This window comes from Coregonus lavaretus, assembly GCF_964263955.1.
Source record: "Coregonus lavaretus genome assembly, chromosome: 14".
In the NCBI taxonomy this organism is placed as follows: Eukaryota; Metazoa; Chordata; class Actinopteri; order Salmoniformes; family Salmonidae; genus Coregonus; species Coregonus lavaretus.
The window spans coordinates 13156896-13169095 of record NC_140001.1 but is presented as its reverse complement, the minus strand read 5'-3'; the positions used below and the strand labels follow the sequence as shown (position 1 = coordinate 13169095).

The following is a 12200-nucleotide window of genomic DNA, read 5'->3' as shown; positions in this document are numbered from 1 at the left end:
GGGTATTGTGTGTAGATTGATGAGGGGGAAAAAACAATTTAATCCATTTTAGAATAAGGCTGTAACGTAACAAAATGTGGAAAAAGTCAAGGGGTCTGAATACTTTCCGAAAGCACTGTAGAAGAGATTAAAGGGGGCCTGAAAATGATGGTGAACATTTAAAATAGCACCTGATAGATATTGTTTTGTTCCATCATCCTTTTATTTTGTCTCAAAACATCATATTTCTCCTTGGCACAAATCGCATCTCGGCACTATGACCCTAATGCACCAGTATGAGACATTAGATAGTCTGTGGCTTGTGTTTCTGCGGTGTGTACATGGTGTGTCTCAGGGCTCAGCTGGCTCAGCTGCTGAAAGCCTGCATTCATACTTCTCAAACAAAACCACACAGTGTCAAGACACAAGAATCAGATCATGTCATTGGAATATTCCCAGGAAGACTCTTGGAGTAGCCAAGACTGGCTCAGTAGAATAGCATGCCAATCTCCTGGTTTGTAAAACGAGAGGCCTTTCCTGTGCCAAAAAACATGCCCTCTTCTTGTCAATCTGGCAGGGAATATTAGACGCCACACGATGCCGTGGAGAGGATTTGATAACGTACTGTCCTCCCCCAGAGCTGTCAATCAACTGAGACAGTGGACTTAACCGTTCTCCTGGAGCTTCTGCACTGACCTAGACGACTGCTAATACTACTACAACTGCTACTAATACAACTACTGTTACTAAGACTACTGCTACTATGCCTACTACTAATACAACTACTGTTCCTAAGACTACTACTACTACTACTACTACTACTACTACTACTACGCCTACTACTAATACAACTACTGTTACTAAGACTACTGCTACTATGCCTACTACTAATACAACTACTGTTCCTAAGACTACTACTACTACTAGTACTACTACTACTACTACTACTACTACAACTACTGTTACTAAGACTACTGCTACTACTACTACTGCTACTACGCATACTACTAATAAAACTACTGTTACTAAGACTACTGCTACTATGCCTACTACTAATACAACTACTGTTACTAAGACTACTGCTACTATGACTACTACGACTACTACTAATACAACTATTTCTACTACGACTACTACTTATACAACTACTGTTACTAAGACTACTGCTACTACTACTAATACTACTACTAATACAACTACTGTTACTAAGACTACTACTACTACTGCTACTATGCCTTCTACTAATACAACTACTGTTACTAAGACTACTGCTACTATGCCTACTACTAATACAACTACTACTAATACAACTACTGCTACTATGACTACTACTTATACAACTACTGTTACTAAGACTACTGCTCCTACTACTACTACTACTAATACAACTACTGTTACTAAGCCTACTGCTACTATGACTACTACTCGGAGTACATGTCCTGGTAATCCGTCAGGCCCTGCGGCCTTGTGAATGTTGACCTGTTTAACGGTCTTACTTACATCGGCTACAGAGAGCGTGATCACACAGTCGTCCGGAACAGGTGATGCTCTCATGCATGTTTCAGTGTTACTTGCCTCGAAGCGAGCATAGAAGTAATTTAGCTCGTCTTGTAGGCTCGTGTCACTGGGCAGCTCGCGGCTGTGCTTCCCTTTGTAGTCTGTAATCGCTTTCAAGCACTGCCACATCCAACGAGCGTCGGAGCCGGTGTAGTACGATTCGATCTTAGTCCTGTATTGAAGCTTTGACTGTTTGATGGTTCGTCGGAGGGCATAGCGGGATTTCTTATAAGATTCCAGGTTAGAGTCCCGCTCCTCGAAATCGGCAGCTCTACCCTTTAACTCAGTGCGGATGTTGCCTGTAATCCATGGCTTCTGGTTGGGGTATGTACATACAGTCACTGTGGGGACGACATCATCTATGCACTTATTGATGAAACCAGTGACTGATGTGGTGTACTCCTCAATGCCATCGGAAGAATCCCAAAACATATTCCAGTCATATTTGCCAAATGGAGGGCGAGGGAGAGCTTTGTACGCGTCTGTGTGTGTGGAGTAAAGGTGGTCTAGAGTTTTTTTTAACATGCTGGTAGAAATTAGGTAAAACAGATTCTAGGAGCGCCGCCTCTGGATGAGCGTTTTCCTATTTGCTTATGGCCGTATACAACTCATTAAGTGCGGTCTTAGTGCCAGCATCGGTTTGTGGTGGTAAATAGACAGCTACGAAGAATATAGATGAAAACTCTCTTGGTAGATAGTGTGGTCTACAGCTTATCATGAGATACTCTACCTCAGGCGAGCAAAACCTCGAGACTTCCTTAGATATCGTGCACCAGCTGTTGTTTACAAATATACATAGACCGCCACCCCTTGTCTACCAGAGGCTGGTGTTCTATCCTGCCGATACAGTGTATAACCCCCCAGCTGTATGTTATTCATGTCGTCGTTCAGCCACGACTCGGTGAAACATAAGATATTACAGTTTTTAATGTCCCATTGGTAGGATATACGTGCTTGTAGTTCGTCCACTTTATTATCAAGTGATTGTACGTTGGCCAATAGTACCGATGGCAAAGGCAGATTAGCCACTCGTCACTGGCTCCTTACCAGGCACCCCGATCTCCTTCCGCGATATTTCCGTCTCTTTCTACTGCGAATGACGGGGATGAGGGCCCTATCAGGGGTCTGGAACAAATCCCTCTCGTCTGACTCGTTAAAGAAAAATTATTTGTCCATTTCAAGGTGAGTAATCGCTGTTCTGATGTCCAGAAGCTCTTTTCAGTCATAAGAGACGATAGCAGCAACATTATGTACAAAATAAGTTACAAACGAAAAAAACAAACAAAATAGCACGGTTGGTTAAGAGCCCATAAAACGGCAGCCATCCCCTCCGGCGCCATTGTATCATACTAATTAAACTGCTGTTACTAAGACTACTGCTACTACAACTACTACTCATACAACTACTGTTACTAAGACTATTTCTACAACTACTAATATAACTACTGTTACTAAAACTACTACTACTGCTACTACGCCTATTACTAATACAACTACTGTTACTAAGACTACTGCTACTATGTCTACTACTAATACAACTACTATTACTAAGACTACTGCTACTACTACAACTACTGTTACTAAGACTACTGCTACTATGTCTACTACTAATACAACTACTATTACTAAGACTACTGCTACTACGACTAATACTTATAATTTGGTGGGTGCTTATATTTGTCCTATTTCACACATGTACAACAGTGTGTTATATGTATGTGTGAATTGGAACTGTGTTTTTTGGTATATCCCAACTGTAAGGGTTGGTGTGAGGTGTGACCCAGGTGCGGTGCAGGATAGACAGTAGGCAGAGATGGTGAAACAAGGATCTTTACTGGTGGTCCCAAAATCAGGATACAAAATAATGGACTTGTCACGATAAATTAAAGGAGGAGCAAATTGGTCTTGAAAAACAGGCTGACAGCAAACATATGACATACTAACTACGACTGAAAACAACAATAAAACAGGGAGAACACTTCTCAAGTACCTGTACATACGTCTGGCGATCAGAGACTGATTAGTACTGTTTGGCATCGAGAAACTAGCAGAGAAAACAGAGCAAGGGAACACAGGAAAGTGAGGGAATAAATACACAGGTGAACAGGTAGACACAGGTGACACCAATAGGATAATAATTAGTCCAGACTGTGAGTGAGAAGGTGCTTAAGGTTGTCGGAGGATGACACCTGGTGGGTCGCTCTGAAACTGTGACCCCTTCCTGTAACAGTTGGCCTGATGTTGAGACCTGACAGAGGCCCGCTTAAGCGCCGCCCATACCTGCCTCCAGGTGCGGCGACAGCGACTGATGTGGGCCTGGACTGACGGGTCCACCGCCTCCTCTTCCTGCTCGGGGAATAGGGGGGGGGGGGGTTGGTACCCGTATTGGCACTGGAATGGGGACAGGCCGGTGGACGAGCAGAGAAGGGTGTTGTGGGCATACTCCGCCCACGCCAGTCGCTGACTCCACGTAGCTGGGTTGCTGGAGGCATAGAACCTCAGCACCCCCTCCAGATCCTGGTTGATGTGCTCCGTCTGCCCGTTCGACAAAGGATGGAAGCTGGAAGACAAGCTGACGGAGGCGCCGAGGCAGGTGGCGAACGCCTTCCAGAACCTGGAGGCGAACTGAGGACCCCGATCCGACACCACATCTTGGGGAAGGCCGTGGACCCGGAAAACGTGCTGCACCACCAACTGAGCCGTCTCCCGGGCCGACTGGAGTTTAAGAAGGGGAATGAAGTGGGAAGCCTTCGAAAACCGGTCCACAACGACCAGGATGACTGTGTATCCATCACAGGGGGTAGGGCGGAAATGAAATCCAACGAGATGTGGGACCACGGGTGCTTGGAGATAGGCAGGGGTCAGAGCAGCCCTGCAGTGGGTTGACGTGAGCTCTTCGTGCACGCGCACACCGGGCAAGCCGCCACGAAGGCGCGAGTAGACCCCTCAGTTGATGGCCACCAGAACCTCCTACGCAGGAACTCGAACGTCCTGGCGCCCCCCGGATGGCTGGTGAGGTCAGACGCGTGCGCCCACTGAAGCAGTCGTGAGCGCGCAGCCTTGGGTACGTACATCCTCCCCGATGGACCGCCACCCGGATCGGGCTCCCGCCGTAGCGCTGCTCTGAACAGCCTATCGATTCCCCACGAATCTGAGCAGCAATCAGGGCATTGGGGACAATGGCATCATCCCTTTCCACCAGGTCCACAGGGTCGAACTGCCGGGAGAGCGCGTCAGGCTTGGTGTTCTTCGACCCCGGGCTGTATGAGATTGTGAACCGGAACCTGGTGAAGAACAACGCCCACCTGGCCTGGCGCGAGTTGAGCCTCTTGGCCCCCTGAATGTAGGCTAAGTTCTTATGGTCAGTCCATACGACGAATGGATGGGCGGCACCCTCTAGCCAATGCCTCCACTCCCCCAGGGCGAGCTTGACCGCTAGCAGCTCACGGAAAAACGCAAAGGGGTGAGTCTTACCGTCCGTGAGGAACCGCTGGGACAGGATTAGCGCAACGTCTGAACCATCCACCTCCACAATGAAAGGCAGGGACAGATCAGGATGCCCTAGGACCAGGGCCGATGTAAAGCGACGGTTAAGCGCATCAAATGCGTTCCCCGATTCCGGGGTCCAGGTGAAGGGGCGCACGCTCGTCTGAGTGATGGCTGTCAGGGGAGTGGCTAGGGAGCGAAAATTGTGAATAAATCGGCAATAAAAATTAGCGAACCCTAAAAAACGTTGTAGTTGCTTGAGGGATGAGGGCTGGGGCCAATCCAGTACCGCGCTGACCTTGGCTGGGTCCATCCGTAGGTCCCCCTGGGTGACGATGAACCCCAGGAAGGAGACTGTCTCTGTGTGGAACACGCACTTCTCCGCCTTGACGTAGAGCTGGTGACGGAGAAGGCGTTGGAGGACATGCCGAACGTGCTGCTGGTGTTCACTCATATTCCTTGAAAATATTAGGAAGTCATCCAAATACACGAAGACGCTGTAGTCGAGGAGGTCCCGGAGCACGTCATTGACCAATGCCTGGAACACTGCATGCGCGTTGGCTAGACCGAACGGCATGACTTGGTACTCGTAATTCCCACTGGGTGTGTTAAAAGCCTTCTTCTATTTGTCCCCCTCCCAAATCCTCACCAGGTTGTAGGCATTTCATAAGTCCAGCTTGGTGAAGACCCGGGCTCCTTGCAACGACTCGAATGCCGTCGTCATCAGGGGGAGTGGGTAGCGGTTCTTAACCGTGATGTCGTTGAGCGCCCGGTAATCAATGCACGGCCGCTGCCCACCGTCATTTTTCCCCACGAAGAGGTAGAGGGACGGATGTGACCCTCGACGAGTGCCTTGTCAATATACAGTGGGGCAAAAAAGTATTTAGTCAGCCACCAATTGTGCAAGTTCTCCCACTTAAAAAGATGAGAGAGGCCTGTAATTTTCATCATAGGTACACGTCAACTATGACAGACAAAATGAGGAAAAAAAATCCAGAAAATCACATTGTAGGATTTTTAATGAATTTATTTGCAAATTATGGTGGAAAATAAGTATTTGGTCAATAACAAAAGTTTCTCAATACTTTGTTATATACCCTTTGTTGGCAATGACACAGGTCAAACGTTTTCTGTAAGTCTTCACAAGGTTTTCACACACTGTTGCTGGTATTTTGGCCCATTCCTCCATGCAGATCTCCTCTAGAGCAGTGATGTTTTGGGGCTGTCGCTGGGCAACACGGACTTTCAACTCCTTCCAAAGATTTTCTATGGGGTTGAGATCTGGAGACTGGCTAGGCCACTCCAGGACCTTGAAATGCTTCTTACGAAGCCACTCCTTTGTTGCCCGGGCGGTGTGTTTGGGATCATTGTCATGCTGAAAGACCCAGCCACGTTTCATCTTCAATGCCCTTGCTGATGGAAGGAGGTTTTCACTCAAAATCTCACGATACATAGCCCCATTCATTCTTTCCTTTACACGGATCAGTCGTCCTGGTCCCTTTGCAGAAAAACAGCCCCAAAGCATGATGTTTCCACCCGCATGCTTCACAGTAGGTATGGTGTTCTTTGGATGCAACTCAGCATTCTTTGTCCTCCAAACACGACAAGTTGAGTTTTTACCAAAAAGTTATATTTTGGTTTCATCTGACCATATGACATTCTCCCAATCCTCTTCTGGATCATCCAAATGCACTCTAGCAAACTTCAGATGGGCCTCGACATGTACTGGCTTAAGCAGGGGGACACGTCTCGCACTGCAGGATTTGAGTCCCTGGCGGCGTAGTGTGTTACTGATGGTAGGCTTTGTTACTTTGGTCCCAGCTCTCTGCAGGTCATTCACTAGGTCCCCCCGTGTGGTTCTGGGATTTTTGCTCACCGTTCTTGTGATCATTTTGACCCCACGGTGTGAGATCTTGCGTGGAGCCCCAGATCGAGGGAGATTATCAGTGGTCTTGTATGTCTTCCATTTCCTAATAATTGCTCCCACAGTTGATTTCTTCAAACCAAGCTGCTTACCTATTGCAGATTCAGTCTTCCCAGCCTGGTGCAGGTCTACAATTCTGTTTCTGGTGTCCTTTGACAGCTCTTTGGTCTTGGCCATAGTGGAGTTTGGAGTGTGACTGTTTGAGGTTGTGGACAGGTGTCTTTTATACTGATAACAAGTTCAAACAGGTGCCATTAATACAGGTAACGAGTGGAGGACAGAGGAGCCTCTTAAAGAAGAAGTTACAGGTCTGTGAGAGCCAGAAATCTTGCTTGTTTGTAGGTGACCAAATACTTATTTTCCACCATCATTTGCAAATAAATTCATTAAAAATCCTACAATGTGATTTTCTGGATTTTTTTTCCTCAATTTGTCTGTCATAGTTGACGTGTACCTATGATGAAAATTACAGGCCTCTCTCATCTTTTTAAGTGGGAGAACTTGCACAATTGGTGGCTGACTAAATACTTTTTTCCCCCACTGTACTCCCTCATGGCCAGCGTCTCCGGCCGGGACAAGGAAAACAATTACCCTCATGTGGGCGTGACGCCTGGCAGGAGATCGACGGCGCAGTCGTATGGCCTGTGATGAGGTAGGCCCTTGGCACGCCTCTTACTAAACACCTCCCCAGATCCCAATAATCCCGGGGAACACCTGCCAGGTCTGGGCCGGTGACAGAGTCTGTAGCTGCCGTCCTCCCGGTGGCACCCGCCGCTAGGGCGGTAAGCGGTTCGGAGTGCGGGACCTGGGGAAGAGGTGAGGACTGGTAGGTGGTCTGGGATGGTGGTTTGGGCTGATGAGTGGTCGGTGGAGACCGGAACAGGACGGAGGCGGAGCCTCCCGCAAAGATAAGCCGCCCGTGGACCAGTCTATCCGGGGTTTGTGGGCGACCAGCCAGGGGTGCCCGAGGACGAGGGGACACTCCGGAGAGTCCACAATAAAAAAACGGGATATCCTCCCATAGCCCCGCTGCCACCCGGACACACACGGGGACAGTGTGCCGGGTGATGAAGCCCGACCCCAATGGTCGGCCGTCCAGGCCCATGACCGGAACCAGCTCGGAGAGGGAGAGTAACGGAATGCTCCACCCTTGGGCCAGCCCCGCGTCCATCAGGTTTCCCGCGGCCTCCGAATCCACCAGTGCATGCGCCCGACGCGCAGTGTGGGCCCACTGAACCCTGACGGGGAGAAAGTCTGGGAGTCTCTGGGGTTGTGCTTTCAGTTCCAGCTTGTTACCACCCCTCCCGATATTAGCGAGCCCTCCCATTTCCCGGCTTTTTCGGGCATGAGTCGCAGTGGTAACCTGTCTGGCCGCAGTACAGGCTACGTCCTTGGCACAGACGTCTCTGCTTCTCCATCCTGGACAAGCGCGCCTTGCGTCATCCCTCTCTCGTGTGCCCTCTCGCAGATTGTCTACCCACACCGAGAGGTCGACGAGGCCGTCCAGTTGCTCAGGCAGCTCCCTGAAGGAGAGTTTGTCCTTCATCCCCTCCGATAGTCCCTGCGCGTAAAGGACAACCAGGGCAGCCTCCTCCCATCCTGCCTCTCCAGCCCGTGTCCGGAACTCCACAGAGTAGTCCGCCACCGAACGGTCAACCTGCCGACAGGCCGTGAGCCGCCTCCCAGCCTCGTGCCCCGACACCACCCGAGAGGTGTCGAACACCTTGCGTAGCTCCCGGGTGAATTGGTAGGAGTCGGAGCACGCCGGAGTTTGACTCTCCCACTCCACGTTAGCCCAGGAAAGGGCCCGACCCGTCAACAGAGTGATAATGTAGGCCATCCGGCCCTGCTCCGTTGGGAAGGAGGAGGGTTGTAGGCTGAATACCAGGGAACATTGGGTGCGGAATTCCCTACAGCCCGCTGGACGTCCGTCGTACCTCTCCGGAGGTGGTAGGCGGGGTTCCTGCGAGACTGGAAACGCCACTGCCGCGGCTTCCGCTCCACCGGCTGCCGGGGCTGGTCGGGTGTCCACCCGGCTCTGCAAGGCGATCGTCAGCTGGCGGAGATTCTCGGTGATCTGCTGCAGGCTGCGGTCGTGCTGGTTCAGCATAGTTCCCTGCGTTACCAATGCGCTACGATACTGTACTGCCTCCGCTGGGTCCATATTGGCTCTGTTTTCTGTAAGGGTTGGTGTGAGGTGTGACCCAGGTGCGGTGCAGGATAGACAGTAGGCAGTAGGCAGAGATGGTGAAACAAGGATCTTTACTGGTGGTCCCGTAACCAGGATACAAAATAACGGACTTGTCACGATAAAATAAAGGAAGAGCAAATTGGTCTCCAAAAACAGGCTGACAGCAAACATACGAAATACTAACTACAACTGAAAACAACAATGAAACAGGGAGAACACTTCTCAAGTACCTGTACATACGTCTCGCGATCAGACACTGATTAGTACTGTTTGGCACCGAGAAACTAGCAGAGAAAACAGAGCAAGAGAACACAGGGAAGTGAGGGCATAAATACACAGGTGAACAGGTAGACACAGGTGACACCAATAGGATAATAATGAGTCCAGACTGTGAGTGAGGAGGTGCCTAAGGTTGTCGGACTATGACACCTAGTGGGTCGCTCCAAAACTGCGAACCCCTCCTGTAACACCCAACTCCCTCTGAGACACCTTCAGAAAGTGGGGTCACAGCCAGGGTCAGCCATTATCAAAGGTGACCCTAGAGCAGTTAGGGTTAAGTGCCTTGCTTAAGGGCACATGGACAGATTTCTTTCACCTTGTCATCTCAGGTATTCAAACCAGCGACCTTTCAGTTATTGGCCCAAAGCTTTAACCTCTAGGCTACCTTCCGCCCTGACTACTGCTAAGATGACGACTGCGACTACTACAACTACTACCACTATCAGCAACAACAGTCAACATATTGACAGTTCCACAAGTACACTATGCCGGCATATTTTCAGAGCTCCTGTTGTCGTTACAGAAGCAGGATATTAATTTTATCTTAATTTATTTGCTGAGAATTTTCCTGCACAGGTTTAAAACGGCTTCTAAAGTTTGTAATTTCCACTTTAAAATGTCAGACTTGATTTGCCTTAACGAAAAATGTATCAACCCCTACAAAGAATGTCCATTAATTATAGTCCACATAATAATTAATTTCCTGTTGCCGCAGGATTATTTTCCTGCTGTAGCAAACTGGCTCAAATTAATCTGTACATCACGTTGGCAGTACAAATTGCTCTTCCCTACAATCCTCTGCTCAACGGAACTTACCCAGTTCCATCACAAGGCTCCATACAGGCCTGTTAACAAGCCCAAAAGACAGAGGGGCTACAGAGTGTCTCCGTAAACCACTTTCCAATAGCACAGCACCATTCTAGCCCAAAGTCATTCCCATTGACGTCATTCTGCTGTGCAAGATTGCTGCACCCCCTTGTGTGTCATGACCCCTGCTTTTTCTCTGGCTGACCAACGCCAGCTTTCAAAGCCTCAGAGAGAAAATGCATCACTCCACCACAACAAAGGCTTTTTCTTCCAACTGTACATTTTCTCAAATAGATCACACTGCAAAGGCTACTTTATGATTCTCTATACAGATTTGATCAATAAAAGTATTAGGTACATCTGATCGGTTATGACCACATTTGAATGCACATATTAGATTACACAGTGTCCCAAACACCAGAAATACAATGGGGAACTAAGAATATCTGTACCCATAACTGCATAGATTATTCCATGACCAAAAGCTACAGTATATAATGTCCATTGCTGTATCTTTAAACATGAGAAAGACAATCTACTATTGTCTGAAGATGCAAATAGCAGGCTATTCTCTGTCACTCTGATCTGCTTGTGGCCTCCCTGGGCCTCTCCAAAGCCATTTAAAGCTATTTTAGAACTTTTCCTGATGAATAACAATATCCCACGCATGAATAGACTAATGCACACACACTTGGTCTGATGGTGCTCTCTGATGTCATCGGCCTCCCCCCTTGCTTGAGGTACAATAGAGAACAAAATAGGAATATTTTGCACTTGACACATTTATGAAATTGCTTATTCCAGTTACTAATAAACACACACCCATTAAGACAATGACAGTAAAAACTGTTAAATCCCCTTGGATTGATAAGGAATTGAAAAATGGTATGGTTGAGAGGGATGAGGCAAAAGGTATGGCAAATAAGTCTGGCAGTCCAACTGATTGGCAAACGTACTGCAAATTAAGAAATCATGTGACTAAACTAAATAAAGATAAAAATAAACTATACTATGAAACAAAAATAAATTGATGGTAAAAAGCTTTGGAGCACCTTAAATGAAATTTTGGGGAAAAAGGCAAACTCGGCTTCATCATTCATTGAATCAGATGGCTCATTCATCACAAAACCCACTGATATTGCCAACTACTTTAATGACTTCTTCATTGGCAAGATAAGCAAACTTAGGTATGACATGCCAGCAACAAACGATGACACTACACATCCAAGTATCTGACCAAATTATGAAAGACAAGAATTGTACTTTTGAATTCCGTAAAGTCAGTTTGGAAGAGGTGAAAAAAGTATTGTTGTCTATCAACAATGACAAGCCACCGGGGTCTGACAATCTGGATGGAAAATTACTGAGGATAATAGAAGACGATATTGCCACTCCTATTTGCCACATTTTCAATTTAAGCCTACTAGAAAGTGTGTGCCCTCAGGCCTGGAGGGAAGCTAAAGTCATTCCGCTACCCAAGAATAGTAAAGCCCCCTTTACTGGCTCAAATAGCCGACCAATCAGCCTGTTAAAAACCCTTAGTAAACTTCTGGAAAAAATTGTGTTTGACCAGATACAACGCTATTTCACAGTAAACAAACTGACAACAGACTTTCAGCATGCTTATAGGGAAGGACACTCAACAAGCACAGCACAAATGACTGATGATTGGTTGAGAGAAATTGATGATAAAATGATTGTGGGGGCTGTCTTGTTAGACTTCAGTGCAGCTTTTGACATAGTCTGCTGCTGGAAAAACGTATGTGTTATGGCTTTACACCCCCTGCTATAATGTTGATAAAGCGTTACTTGTCTAACAGAACACAGAGGGTATTCTTTAACTGAAGCCTCTCAAACATATTCCAGGTAGAATCAGGAATTCCCCAGGGTAGCTGTTTAGGCCCCTTACTTTTTCCATCTTTACTAACAACATTGAGTAAAGCCACTGTGTCTTTGTAGGCGGATGACTCAACACTA

At 47.6% G+C, this 12200-nt stretch overlaps 1 protein-coding gene across 1 annotated transcript in view; it reads right to left on the bottom strand.

Moving 5' to 3' along the window:
• fibcd1a (fibrinogen C domain containing 1a) overlaps positions 1-12200 on the bottom strand; it is a gene marked incomplete at both ends in the record, with an annotated part of 97397 nt that overhangs the window by 34428 nt on the left and 50769 nt on the right. The gene's annotated exons all lie outside the window — the stretch shown is intronic.